The sequence below is a fragment of the Macaca nemestrina genome, chromosome 6 (assembly GCF_043159975.1).
Source record: "Macaca nemestrina isolate mMacNem1 chromosome 6, mMacNem.hap1, whole genome shotgun sequence".
NCBI classification, from domain to species: domain Eukaryota; kingdom Metazoa; phylum Chordata; class Mammalia; order Primates; family Cercopithecidae; genus Macaca; species Macaca nemestrina.
The window spans coordinates 7,030,223-7,041,506 of record NC_092130.1 but is presented as its reverse complement, the minus strand read 5'-3'; the positions used below and the strand labels follow the sequence as shown (position 1 = coordinate 7,041,506).

Sequence of the window (11,284 nt, the reverse complement as noted above, 5' to 3'; positions counted from 1 at the left end):
TCCCACTTTTATAAGGACACCAGACATATTGGATTAGGGGCCCACCCTACTCTGGTACGACTTCATCTGAGTTAGTTACATTTGGAATAACCCTATCTTCAAATAAGCTCACACCTGAGATTCTGGGGCTAGGACTACAATTTAGGCATTTTTGTTGGGCAGACATAATTCGGTCCACAACACAGGTGTACTTTGGACCACATGGCGCCCTAGCTTGTATATGGGTTATTGCATTCTTTTTTATTGTCATGCTTCCTGAATTTTTGTGTCATCCTTGCGCAGGGGCCATGCTAATTTTCTCTGTATTGTTCCAATTTTAGTAGATGTGGTGCCGAAGTGAGCACTATATGTAAGTGTTATTAAATGAATTAATGCATATAACAGGGTAAATGATTCTATGCTTTTGTTATTGCTAAAGCTACAGTAAAAGCAATAACTTCTGGTTTCAATGGAGGCTAGCTATACTGCTGGAAAAACCTTCAAGATGAAATGTGAATTTCCTCATGCTATTTTTATGCTTCAAACCTTCAGTGCCTTTCCCTTGCACTTGAGGTCAGATGCCAGCTGCTTATATTTTTAAAAAAATCTAAAATATGCTAAAAAGTATTTTCTGTAGAGACAAGGTCTCACTGTGTTGCTTAGGCTGGTCTTGAACTCCTGGCCTCAAGCAATCCGCCCACCTTGGCCTCCCAAGGTGGTAGGATTTCAGCATGAGGCACTGCTCCTGGCTGTAAAATGCCAGCTTCTTACTGTGGCTTCCAAAGCTTTCAGGACAGGCCTCTGCGCATGCTCCCAGCACATCTCGGGCCATTTTATTCGCTCTGCTCTTGCCACACCGGTCTTTTTTCAGTTTTTGTAAACTCAGCTGCTTTCAGGGCCTTTGCACAGACTGTGCCCTCGGTCAGCAATGCTTTCTCCCTGTGCCCAGTTCTCCCCTTCTCTGCGTGGTGTGATCTTCCTTATTCTTCAAGTTGTGTCTTAAGTCTCACCTTCTCAGAGGCCTTTTCTGGCCCCCCAGTCTAAAGTAAGTTACCCCATTATTTATTATCTCTTACAATGTAGTGAGTTGAATGGTGCTCCCCAAAGATATATCCACTTGCTGGAACCTATGAATGTGACCTTACTGGGGAGAAAGGTCTTTGTAGATTTAATTCAATTAAGGATCTTGAGATAAGATCATCCTAGATTATTCGAGTGGGCTATAAATGCAATGACACATGTCCTTATAAGAGGCAGACAGAAGAGAAACACCCGGGGAGAGGAGAAGGCTGTGTGGTGTTGGAGGCAGAGGATAGAGAGGTGCAGCCATAAGCCTGGGAATGCCTGCAGCCACCTGGAACTGGGAGAGACAGGGAACAATTCTCCCTAAGAACTTTGGAGGGAGCATGGCCCTACTGACACCTGTATTTTAGATTTCTGGCCTCCGGAACAGTGAGAGGGTAAATTTCTGTTGTGTTAAGCCTCCCAGTTTGTGGTAATGTGTGAGAGCAGCAACAGCAAATTAACACACACAGAACTTTGTCTTTTCCCTCTGTGTCACTTATGACAACTTACTTTCATATCACAGACTTGGTGACTTGTTTACTGTCTGCCCCCGGCTCCCTTTTAAAAATTATTTTTATTTTTTTGAGACAGGGTCTCACTCTGTTGCACAGCCTACGGTGCAGTGGCATGATCAGGGCTTACTGCGGCCTTGACCTCCCGTACTCAAGTGATCCTTCCACCTTAGCCTCCTGAGTAGCTGGGGCTACAGGCATGTGCCACCTCACCCAGCTAATTTTTGTGTTTTTTGTAGAGATGGGATCTCACTATGTTGTCCAGGCTGGTCACTTACTCCTGGCCTCAAGCGATCCTCCTGCCTCGGCCTCCCAAAGTGCTGGTCTTACAGGTGTGATTCTTTAACATGAAACACACTGTCAATTCTGGGCTTTTCCATTTCCTGTTGCATCTGCTGTGCCCAGCACAGTATCTGACACACAGCAGATGCTGAAGAAATGTTTGTTGAATGAATGTCTCATTGTTTTGAATCATCTAAGAAAGCATCATTTTCTGGGAAGCCTTCGGTATACTACTTGGCTCCTTGTGGGTGGAAAGCATGCTTTCCAAGTGCTTGACATCCCTTGAAGGCTGCTACTCTTTGTCAGGGGTATAATCATTCCCTCTGAAATTGAGCCCACACTTTTAATTTTCTTTGCTAATTCTTTCTTTATGGAAAGGGAGACATTCAACTTCCTCATGGTCCTTGTCCAAATGGCCTTGGACTCCGATGCTAGTTGTGGGCAGCCCAGCTTGGAGCCTGGAGGTAAAGTGCAGGAGGCCCAGGCACATAAAGCTTCAGCAGGGTTTGATGCCAAAGAAAGCACATTCTCTGCAGAGAAGGGTAATTGCTCAAGGCTTTGTCTAATGTTAAGGCAGAGGGGATGGACCGTTTCGACTGGTTTAGCATTCATGATAATATATGGTTCAGGACTCAATAAAAGGGTATAATTCTATGGAGGGATTCCACTGAGCTCATAAACCACGGGAGTGTGGCTTGTCAGCAGAATGCAGAGATTGGGTTACCATGGAGCTTGTCAACAGGGACCACTGCTGATCACTTCAGAGAAGGAATTAGTACCGGGCTCCTCTACACTGCGTGCCTAGAAAATCAGTGCCCAAATAATTTCATGAAGTTTATTAGACAGTGCATGTATGTTTGGTACTATAGTGCCAAAGTATACCAGGAGTCATAATGGAACAAACAGTTTCATTACATGGCATTTGTTAATGAAGTTTATGTACAAAAATATGCCTCTAGAGATGCCATAAATAAGTAAATGGACGTTTCTCAGAACTCTGAGTGAAACAGTCTTTTCTTTTACCCAGGAATAACGGCAGTAAATGTGAAAAGTGCCATGGCATAAGACAATAGGGAATAATGGAGACTGTGGTCAATCAGACAATGCATATCTTGCTTAAACCCTGGGTTGGTCAAATAAAGCATGTCTGCAGCAAGTATGAAATATTGACTTGCTTATCTTTCCACCAGACCAGGGATTCACAAACTACAGCCCTTTGGTCGAAACCTGTCCTGCCACCTATTTTTAGAAAGTTTTATTGGAGCATGGCTATGCCTGTTTGTTTGGGTATTGTCTATGGCTGCTTTTGAGCTATGACCAACAGAGTTGAGTAATTGTGCAAGAGAACAAATGACCCTCAAAACCTAAAATATTTGTCATGTATCCTTTTACGGAAGAAGTTTGCCGACTCTTGTACTGGTCTATGAGCTTCAGAAGGCCGCTTGGCACATATTGTAAATTCAGTAATTATTTGTTTACGTTCAAGAGGAGATTTTATATTATCCACAGTGGGAACTGTGGGTTGCTTACCCAACAGCCATTCCTCTCTATTCCTTGCTAACGGGGTCAGCCATGAATTTCAGGGCTTTGGGGAGATGGGCTTCTCCCTAGCTCCAGAGGGTGAATCTTGATTAGTTTAAGCCAATGGTAGTTATCCCACTCCTACTCATTCTGAGGTGTAGGCACAGTCTTGTGATGGAATTGTGGCCATAGAGATGTGAAGGGTAACCTATGGGGGGCTTCTGAGAAGAAAGCCTATGAGTCAGTTTCACACTTTTGAAAGGGACCTGAGGGGTACTGCGTTTCCTTCTTTTGCCTCTGGACACTGTTGAGGGAGGATGTGAGGGTTGCAGCAGTGACGGCATCTTGGGACAAGCCCCAAAGCCAAAAGCCAAAGAACTGAGGATGGCAGAGTACCAAGATAGAGCCTGGGTCCTCAATGACATGATAAAATTCAAGTTAACCCAGTCAGCATCTATTTTGGTTGCTTAAATACTTATTGTTTATTGACTTTTAACTGGACTGATAAGAAGATTGCACCCTAAAAAATTAAAAATGTTGTTGGATATTTTTACTCTCTTTCCTTTGGAGTTTCTGACTTTCATCCTTGTTTACCAGGAAGGCCTCTCAAAGATGTTATGAAAATGTTTTGTATTTTCTTCTTATGTTGTTTTATTTGTCCATGTAGAACTTCACTCTGCCAGGAATTAATGATTTTATATGCTGTGAGGTAGGGATCTAACTTTATTTTTCTTCTAGCTGCAGAAATTATTTTTGTTTTAGTGCATGATGGCAAATGAAATCCAATGCATGTATGGAATTTTCTTTATTTTTTTCTTCTTTTTTGACTTTTATTTTAGATTCGGGGTAGAGGTGCAGGATTTTTATGAGTAAATTATGTGTCACTGAGGTTTGGTGTACAAATGATTTCATCACACAGGTAGTGAGCATAGTACGTGAGAGGTAGTTTTTCAATTCTCACCTTCCTTCCACCCTCCAACCTCAAGTAGGCCCCAGTGTCTATTGTTCCCCCTTTTTTGTCCATGTGTACTCAGTGTTTAACTCCCACTTATTAGAGAGAACATGTGGTATTTGGTTTGCTGTTCTGCACTAATTTGCTTAAGATAATGGCATCCAGCTGCATCCATGTTGATGCAAAGGACGTGATCTCATATTTATAGCTGCATAGTGTTCCATGGTGTATATGTACCACATTCTTTTTATCCAGTTCACCATCAATGGGCATCCAGGTTGATTCCATGTCTTTGCTATTGTGAATAGTGCTGTGATAAACATATAAGTGCATGTGTCTTTTTGATAGACTGATTTATATTTTTTTGGGTATATTGTGAGTAGTGGGATTGCTGGGTCAAAGAGTAGTTCTATTTTAAGTTCTTTGAGAAATTTCCAAATTGCTTTCCACAGCGGCTAAATTGATTTACATTCCCACCAGCAGTATATAAGTGTTCTGTTTTCTCCACAACTTTGCCAACATCTGTTATTTTCTGACTTTTTAGTAATAGCCGTTCTGACTGGTATATGATGGTATCTCATTGTGGTTTTGATTTGCATTTCTCTGATGATTAGTGATGTTAAGCACTTTTTCATATGCTAACTGGCTGCATGTGTATCTTCCTTTGAGAAGTATCACATATTTTTCTTTCCAACTTTTATTTTGGGTTCAAGGTGTACATGTGCAGGTTTGTTACATGGATTAATTGAATGTCCTGGGATTTGGTGTACAGATAATTTTGCCACCCAGGTAATCAACATAATATCTGATAGGTAGTTTTTCAATTTTTATTCTCCTCCCACTCTTTACCCTCAAATAGGTCCCAGTGTCTGTTTTTCCCTTTGTGTCCATGAGTACTGAAGGTTTAGCTCCCACTTATAAATGAGAACATGTGGTATTTGGTTTTCTGTTCCTGAGTTAATTCCCTTAGGATTAGGGCCTCCAGCTACATCCATGTTGCTGCAAAGGACATGATCTCATTTATTTATAGCTGCATAGTATTCCATAGGGTATATGTACCACCTTTTCTTTATCCAGTCCACTATTGATGGGCATCTAGGTTGATTCCATGTCTTTGCTATTGTGGGTAGTCTTTGCCATTTTTTGGTGAGATTCTTTATTCTTTGCTGATTTAAGTTCCTTATAGATTCTAGATATCACGCTTTTGTCAGATGCATAGTTTGCAAATATTTCCTCCCATTCTGTAGGTTGTATTTTCCTCTATTGATAGTTTCCTTTGCTGTGCAGATGTTCTTTAGTTTAATTAGATCCCACTTATGTACAGAATTTTTGTAAAGATAATACGTAATTTTCTATACTGGAGATGAATATGACAAGATTGGTTTCTTCTAGAGATCTTTGAAAATGGCTAACCTTACTGATAGTTTTTAAGTGCAATGGTGATGCAACTAGAGTGTTTTCTAATTTCCAAAAAGGAACTGAAAGTAACTTGAAAGTCTTTAACAGAGGCATCAATTTTAAGACAAACAATATAATGTGAGGAAAATACTAACCCTGTTAAGTATATCTGACCTGGTCCATCCCAAGAAAGATTGAGTTAATTCCTGGTGCTGATTAGGAATGCTGACAGAAAAAAGTCAGGGTAAAAATGTATCAGCATCTTTCACTGTGTTGATTTTAAACTCCAGAAGATCCTGATTATCGAAAGATAATTAGTACAGGGAACACTTAAAGTAAATCTTCTTAAAATCAGGGCTAATATTTCTTATCAAATCTAAAACAAACATATAAACAAACAAACAAAAAAACCTTGACTGGTACTTGGTAAATTAAAAGCTACTTTCAATAAATTGAAATGATAAGTTGGAGAAGATATTTGCTGTACACACAGCAAAGGATTAGTGCCATGAATATGAAAAGAACACCTACAAATCAATAAGAAAAGAAAGTAGAAAAATGGGCAAAAGACATGAACAGATATTTCTGAGAAGAGGAAGTGCAAGAAACCAATTAACTTATGAATTCTTGCTCAGTATCATTAGGGTCAGGGAAGTTCAGATCAAGACCTCAAAGAGTTTGCCCTCCACATCCATTTAGTTGGGAAAAATGTACCTTATACATAACCAAATTTACATTATAATTCTAACTGTGCACTAACTCTTGGTACATACAAAGTAAGAATCAAATGTTTATTGTTTTGTGTGTATGTGTGTGTGATTATTTTTAAAACATAAATTTAAAAAAAATCATAAGGTAGCACTACCTGATATCCAGAGTCTTACCATAAAAAAGACTGATGTTGACAAAAATATTTGAGGCCATCAAACTCTGATGTTCAAATAATAATTATTTTTTAATCAAGTAATTATTTTTTGAACCTTTCATTTAAAAAAGTATTCCTGCAGACATTTCCTTTTTCTGTTTTAATTGTTAGCTAATTGACTTTGGCCAGATGCTCCTTTACTAAGAGGCCTGCATTTGATTTGAGCAGCTCTTCACCATTGCTCTCCCGACTTCATGACTTCTTGCATCTTTGGGAATATTGTCAGTGTCACTTTGCATTAAAATGATATTGCCTTGTGGGCATTTCAGCTTCCTGGTGAACTTGGCAAAGAATTTGATTTAGAATTGCTGAGATTAGGGGGATGGGAGGAGGTTAGCAGCTGGAGAAGCCCAAAGTTGCTTTTGTGTTTGTCTCTCTCAGTCTCTTTCTCTCTCCCTCTATTTTTTTTTCCTTTGGAGACAAGGTCTAGCTCTGTTGATTAATTCTATGATGCCATCATAGCTCACTGCAGCCTCAAACTCCTGGGCTCAAGTGATCCTCCTGCCTCAGCCTCCTGAGTAGCTGGGTGCATGCCACTGTGCCTCGCTAATTTTTTTTTTTTTTTGAGATGGAGTCTTGCTCTGTTGCCAGGCTGGAGTGCAGTGGCGTGATCTCGGCTCACTGCAATCTCTGCCTCCCAGGTTCAACTGATTCTCCTGCCTGAGCTTCCCAAGTAGCTGGGACTACAGGCATGTACCACCATGCCAAGCTAATTTTTGTATTTTTAGTAGAGATGGGGTTTCACCATGTTGGCCAGGATGATCTCAATCTCTTGACCTTGTGATCCACCCACCTTGGCCTGCTAAAGTGCTGGGATTACAGGTATAAGTCACCACGCCTGGCCTGGCTAATTAATTTTTTTTTCCTTTGTAGAGCTAAGGTCTTGCTATGTTGCCCAGGCTGGTCTCAAACTCCTGGCCTCAAGTAATCCTCCTGTAATCCCAAAGCGCTGGGATTACAGCAGGGGAGCCACTGCACTTGGCCAGTTTTGTCTCTCTAGCAAGTATTTCACCCCTTTTGGTAGCAGCACCCTGATTTTCTTGGGGAGACCAGCTCTTCCCCAACTCTCAGTCCATGTGGTTTGACTGAGGTCACTCCCATCTCCAACTCAAGGGATGGGCATGTGTCCCAGGCACTTCATCTCCTTAGCCACGGTGATGAAATAAATCCTTGGCTACCAAGGAGTCCTATTAGTTTTTTTTTTTTTCTTAATTACATTTTTAAGTGGAAATTGGCAATTTTATTAGTTTCCTATGGCTGCTGAAAGAAATTACCGCAATTGATGACTTAAAACAGCACAAATTATTCTACATTTCTGTAGGTTAGAAATTCTACGTGAGTCTCACCAGGCTAAAATCAAGGTATTGGCAGGGTTGAGCTCCTTCTTCAGACCCTCTGGGAGAATGTTTCCTTGCCTTTTGCAGCTTCTAGAGGCCACCTACATTCCTTGGCTCATGGCACCATCCTCCATTTTCAAAACCAGACTGGGCAGGTCAAGTCCTTCTTACATAGCATCTCTGTGACCTCCTCTTCTGTCCTGACTCTTGTGATTACAGTGGATCCACCTGGATAACCCAGGATACTCTATTCTAATATCCACTGATTAGCCACCTTAGTTCCCTTTTGCCAATAAAGTCACAGAATGACAGGTTCTGGGGATTAAGACAGGGATGTTTTTTGTAGGGGTAGGGGAAAGAGGAGGTCATTTCTCTGCCTACCACAGCAATTCATTCAGCTATTCTAACTTGATGTAAATGGTACTTAAAATCCACACATTTTCCTTTGCTTTAATTTTGTGCTAATTGAGAAACCCTCTGTATTTAAAGATGTGACACTGATGATGACCTTAGAATTTGTTTATGTTGGGCAGTCATTGAATGTTAGGGCTGTTGCCCTCACTCCTTCTACTTTGCACTCCTGTTCAATTTGGGCTCTTGAGTGGACTTACTTACCTGTACAGACAACTGATCCTGGTCTTTAGACTTCTCACATCACTTATGATAAATCCATCAAATGGAATTAAGGCTTTTATAAAACCTCCCATCAGTTTGGTTTGTCTGAATTGATTTCCTGAGTCTACTAAGTCCCTTTTTGGTAACAGCACCCTGATTTTCCTGGGAAGAACCACATTTCCCCAACTCTCAGTCCACATGCTGTGACTGAGACTACTCCCATTGCCCACTCCAGTGGTGGGCATGTGTTCCAGGCCTGGCCAGTCAGAGCACTTGCATTTCCCTGGTCACGTGATTGGTTCAGAGATGGGCATGTGACTGAATCCAGGCCAGTGAAATTCCATTCTGTGACTTTTGATAGAATTGTTGGAAAGCAGGGCTCTTCCTTTCACCAGGGGTTGCTGAGCGACTGGCCTCTAAACTTGGACCTCTCTGCTTGTGGTCATCTTGGTTGCCACTTGAGGAGAGCAGATCTGAGAAGAGAGCCAACACAGAGATAGCAGGGTGCTGTTACAAAGGGAAATGGTTTCTTCTTGACATTTTTTGAGAACTTTTTTGAGATGGTTTTCATGCTCCACTGCACTTGGGTCCTTCCCCCATAGTCATGTGTTCCATGCCAGCCTACTTCCGCATTTGTGATCTAGCAAGAGGTGATGTTATCACATGTGTAAGAAACTGCTGCCTATCCTGATGGAAACCTGTCCACATCAGTCAAGCAGGTTATCTGAGAAAATATTTGCTGCATGGAAGAGTGGATGAAACTTCACTCACCCTCGGAAGGCTTGTTTAATCCCTTCAGAATGAAACTTCAGAGTAGAAGATGACTGGGAACCAGGGCTAGCAGGGAAAGTGTAGGCCTTCAGAGAGGGTTAGAATAATTACTGTGTGGGTCTCACTTAGTAATTGAGATGCAGCTTGGGTAAGAAGCCAGGAAACATGATTGGGCTTTCTTTGTCTTCTTCTTTTACCATATTTTGTGCCATTGAACATGGCCAAAAATAGAACAAGAATGCTAGCATGGCGGTTGTGGATTTTGGGAGGAAAAGAGACAATTTAGCAAACACTTATCTTGACCTTCCAACATGCAAAGTGCTGAAGGGAAAAGTGGGTGAAACAGGTTAGGCTAGGTTTTGCTGCAGTAACAAATAGTCCTTAAGTCCCAGTGAATGTTAACAACAAAGGTTTATTTCCCACTCACACTCCATGCCCACTGGGGGTTGGCAATGTTACCCAAGGTGACAGAGCAGTCACCATCTCCATAGTGGTCAGAAAGCATCTTAGAGGGCATAAGAACTCTAGGAGTTCACGTACTGGCAATTAAATGACACATGTCACTTTCATTCACAACTCATGGATCAGAACTAGAACCACAACTGTAAGGGAACCAGAAAGAACAATATTTTCATGTGTTGAAAGGTGGAGGGGTTGAAATAGTTGGTGAGAAGCACTCATGAGATCCATGGTGGGTAAATTCTGGCCTTGTCTTTGATGGAGGGGGGAATAAAATGTAAAAGGGGAATAGAAAGAGCACCACTCATATGGAAGTGGGCAGAGAGGTGTCGGAGGGATGCTGGGGGTGGAATGAACAGACCCCAGGTCCCTTGAGTCTGTTGTTGAGTATGCTGAACCCCAAGTTACTATTATTGCTTAAAAATGCAGAATTCTTGACTCTACCAAGATGAGACTGAATTAGAACTGCATTTTTACAAGACCCCCCAGGCGATCTGCATGCATATTAAAGTTTGAAAAGTTCTAATATGTACACCAGATGAGAATATATTAGGTGGTCTAAGGACATCTTTTTATTTTAATAATTATTTGTTTTATTATATTCTCTCTATAAGTGACACTATTTTTTCATTTATGAAAGTTATATGAGATAGAATAATTTATTTCACTAATATTTAGTCAGTTTAAAGAAAAATATTAAGTAAATTATAGTACCGTAAGTCACCAATATGGGATGGACGAACTGTTAACGATTTGTTAATGCTCGAAGTTTGGGAAACTCCACCCCACTGGAGATGTTCCAAGCTTCCCCTACCCTGGCCCCCCCACCTCTCAGATTTCCTGGCGTCACCAATTCTCTGTCCACTTGCAGCATGGTGGCTATGGCTTTGTGGTGACCACAACTGGTCACCTGTGACCAACCTTCTACAGTTACCAGGTAGGAAGAGGCAACACACTGACACATCTGGAGCCTGTGCACAGAAAGGAAAATGGCCATTCAGGTTTAAACTACCTGATGGGTGAGGGGGAGGTCATTTATGTGCAATATCAGGCCTAATACGTATTAAGAATTGGAATCATCCAGCTAATTTTCTCGTTTTCCTGGTTACGTGTAAACACATGTATGTATATACAGCCTGAAAACTCTGTTAAATATTATCAAACTAAAATCTCAAATCTCAAATGAGAACAACGATGTTCAGAACATTTCCCCACTAGTTTCCATTTTAAGCTGATCCATTAGAGGCAGTGCCTTTCCAAGTCCTTCGTGGTGGGCGACAATGACTTTGTAAGGTGATGCCTTTGGTATTATTCCTCATGTGGCAGGTAGAATAATGCTTCCCGTAAAGCTGTCAGTGGTCTAATCCCCCAAACCTGTGGATATGTATGTTACATGGCAAAAGAGACTTTGCAGATGGGATTCAGTTAAGGATCTTGAAATTGGGAGATTGTCCTGGTTCATCCAGGT

The 11,284-nt window shown here is 41.3% G+C and overlaps 1 non-coding gene across 1 annotated transcript; it reads right to left on the bottom strand.

Moving 5' to 3' along the window:
- Nucleotides 1-237: 237 nt before the first annotated feature.
- On the bottom strand, nt 238-344 carry LOC112426512 (U6 spliceosomal RNA). Its single transcript, XR_003017863.1, has one exon. It is a non-coding gene; the product is annotated as a U6 spliceosomal RNA (small nuclear RNA).
- Between the last annotated feature and the right edge of the window lie 10,940 nt (nt 345-11,284).